Source organism: Adiantum capillus-veneris, chromosome 1, assembly GCF_014529385.1.
Source record: "Adiantum capillus-veneris isolate H3 chromosome 1, ASM1452938v2, whole genome shotgun sequence".
Lineage (NCBI taxonomy): Eukaryota > Viridiplantae > Streptophyta > Polypodiopsida > Polypodiales > Pteridaceae > Adiantum > Adiantum capillus-veneris.
Genome location: NC_140931.1, coordinates 154,284,621 through 154,288,567, shown reverse-complemented (window position 1 = coordinate 154,288,567; position 3,947 = coordinate 154,284,621).

The window sequence follows — 3,947 nt, the reverse complement described above, 5'->3', positions numbered from 1 at the left end:
GGTAAGAGCTATACGCATTGACGTAAGCAGTTCACAGTAATTTGTAGCTTTTGGCGTCACCGACCCGCGGCCTAATTTCATCATAACTAGGAATTTACACTTTCAAATCAAAAACTAAGTATAGTCAAGGTATTGGAGCATCATTGCTAAGCATTTAGATGCATTCTGGGTCGAAAACGACTTGGTCAAAAATCCATTGCTGTTAATAATCGCGATTCTAGAACTTGACCTAAAGTGGGGTTTGAGACCATAAGCATGTGTGCTTAGGTCTTATAAACATGTCCTAGAAGTTTCATTACGTTTTTATGTCATGTGATGCTGTAACGGATGTGATTTGTTTGCCGATGAGCGATTGGCTTTTGGTGATTTCAGTCACTTGAATGTAGCTTGAGTTAGATGCGAATTGTTAGTTGTTTTCCAAGAGATTGACAACCTCTTGTAGCCTCTATGCACTAGTCGAGTCAGCTTCGTCCCATGGATTGACAATTTAATCGTGGTCCTCGCTAATACTACAATAAGATAGGATGGTGAGGTTAGACATGCGTCCCACAAGAGGTTGAAATCCTCTTGGAACAAAAGTAGCAACATGTTGATGGCTTGAGAATGGCTATTACAAGATGGTAATATCAAAGCTTATGAGTTTAGCCTGACTTCGAATCTCAAAAACTTGTCTACTATTCTACCTTGAACCAATTTCGGTGATAAGACTATTGTCTATGGTCTGTGTGTGTGTGTGTGTGTGTGTCCCGGGGAGGGGGCACCTGTAGGTGCTATAACTCAAGTACAACCAATGTGGTTCTCTATGTCTACATCCATGGTTGGAAGCTTTGGCACCTCTTTGTAGACACGGTGCCATCTCATTCTCAGACGATCTCTTATCTTCTCTCTTACTTGATAAACATGAGTCTCTTTTATGTCTCTTGGGGTTGTCTTATAATAGTAAAAACTGTCTAATTTTCTCCCTCTTCTTCACTTTCTTTGAGCCAATCTATTTTGCTCTATGTATAGTGGGTGTTGTAGAATGCTTTTGAAAATATGCAATGGCACTACATCACAACGTTACACACACACACACACACACACATCTATATATGTATGTGTGTGTGTGTACATACATACACACACACATTGTATATATATATATATATATATATATATATATATATATATATATATATATATATATATATGTATGTATGTATGTATGTATGTATGTATATATGTATGTATGTATGGAGAGAGAGAGAGAGAGTCAGTCCTTGAAGGTCAAATATGATCCGCAATGCATCTAAAAAGACCACTCTCTAAGGAGTATCTGACACCCACAATATGCTTACTACCTCCGTGAGATCAGACTACGTCTCAACTGAGGAACATATTGCACATGTCGTTGTGTATAAGATGCACCACTAGGTAATGACAATAAAACATCTCCAGCACCCTCGATGTCAACTTTTGAACCATTGGCCAAGTGCACACGAACAAAGCTCCCGCTAGAGAAAATACTAAATCACCCACGATGTGGTGTGATGTGAAAAATTGCACCCTCATCTAGCAACCAACGGGAAGAAGTGCCACCTCTCGAAGATATGTAAGCAAGAGGAATGCTAAAGGTAAATGTGACATCACTGTCAGTGGCATATGAAACCACCTCTCTAGCATGTGTCAAAACCATCTCCGCATCACGTATACATCTTCCTCATTGCCTCATACGTCTGAAATGACGACGCCTAATGTGCCTTGTACGACCACCATGCCAACATCGCGTATATCGACAACTATGAGACCTTTGTCTCTCATGATTTGTCATTGTTGACTTTGAATCGTCACACATGACGGATTTCATATCAGTGAATAGTGCATATGCAACAAAAAGTGTATGGTGATCAAACCAAACTATGGCGAGAAATCCTGGGAGAAAACTGGCAGTCTCTCCCCTCAAAATTGAGAAAAATTTGATCTCAACCATAAACCATGCCAAAGGACGGCAACAAAGTGGGATAATACTACTTGAAGGGATGCACGAATACGGTGCGTGTGCAGAGAAGAAGAGAGAGAGAGAGAGAGAGAGAGAGAGAGAGAGAGAGAGAGAGAGAGAGAGAGAGAGAGAGAGAGAGAGAGAGAGAGAGAGAGAGAGAGAGAGAGAGAGCACATTGAGTGTCCTGAACCAGCACTCACTCCTTATTCTTCCATATATATAAAGATAAAGAAAGTGAGTGGGTTAGAGAAGTCAGTGGGCAACAGAACATTGGTGGGGACGTTCGTCCTAGGGCAAGGCACATGCCGCCTTTATCCCAGGAATTGTTGTCAAGGGCATCACACATCACACAAAGCTTGGGATAGCCCCTAGCTCCGTGCCGACTTTTGACACACATGATTTTCCTAACATAAAGTTGTTCTTAACTTTACAAATTGGACAACAACTGAAAAGCTCATGCAGCCTGATGGTGAGCAATACCAAGAGAGAGGGAAAATGTGCCATTCTTTCCACAAATATTCCGAGCTTTCTATTCCTCGTAAACAACTAACAAGTTCAAACGGTCCTCCTTTGGATGCAAAAAAGTTTTCTCTTTTTTTTAATCAGCCTGTTACTCTTGAGGCCTATAAAAAATGTTATGCGTAGATAACATGGCAAATAATTGTTAAAATCTCATCCCTGCAACCAAGGTCCACATTGGTGAGTAGCAACATGTTTTTTAAAAAGAGGTTCCAAAGGAAAATTAGTCAGCTTCATTACCAACTTTGTCGAAAGCCCTTCCTCGTCCAGGACTCCTAAACTATAGAACTATAGAGCTATTACATGGACGATATTAGAGCATGTGGAGGCGGTAGATCCATAAAATTGAAAGCCAGTATATCATTAATGCCACATCCTTGAATTGAAAAGTTGTATTTTCCATATTTATTGTGAGATTTCTGTCACAATTGCTATCAATGATTCATTCCTGCATGTGCACTCCGTGTGATAGCACTTTCTTGGTCCAGTTCTACTTTCTTGATGTGCTCTTTCCTTTGCAAAATCTTGAGAAGTGGACGTGATGATAAGTAAATCTAACCCAAGCTTGGGATTTTAGACATTCTACTTAGCAAAACTTTGATCTACTACATAATAGATTCCATCAATGGTTAAAGATGCCTCTGCTCTTTGGCTACAACCACCACTTTCCTTGTTCTTGGTAGTGCTTGGTCAAAAATTCTTGTTTGCATTTCACTAGAAAGGGCACTATAAATTGGGAGTATAATCAACATTGGACCATTGGGACTCAACCCCTTCATTTGCTCATACAAGATCTGGCATGCTCTATCAATTTCTTCTTGTCCTTGCTAAAAAGGGAAGGTTATCACCTCTCACCTTCTGACTAAGTTAAATGTATTTGCAATAATAAGTGCAGTATATAGAAAGTCACTCTCTGGTTGCTTTGTGTGTGAGTAGGGTTTTCTAGACACTATAGCACGACAGGGTTTGGCCTTGACAACTAGCTAAAAGCCCCCCCCCCCCTCTCATCAACTACTCCTCGCCAACATGGAGGCTTAGCACATTGTATCTTTCCTTAATAGATATCCAAAATGTCACCTGCCATTGCCTTGTGAGACAGAGATTCCAAATAGAGTTCGTTTGATGTGGTTCATCATGTCGATCAACTCCATGTCAGTAATGTCATCCATTCGGAGAGAGAGAGAGAGAGAGAGGGGGGGGGGGGTAGCATGAAGTGAACACGAGCAGGCAGTAGCCAGGGCGTAGCTCTTGATTTGAACGTGGAGGAGGGAGGGTGCTTCATGGCTCGCTCTGCCGCATGTAAGTCATGTGAGGCATAGTTATTAGTAGCTCTGAGCCTTTATCATGGTCATGCAAGAGAACAAAGCCAACACAATAGAACTATGGCCAGCCCTTCACAACTATGCCGATTTTGGCATAGTTGCCCAATTATCAGTGAAGGATGCTAAAT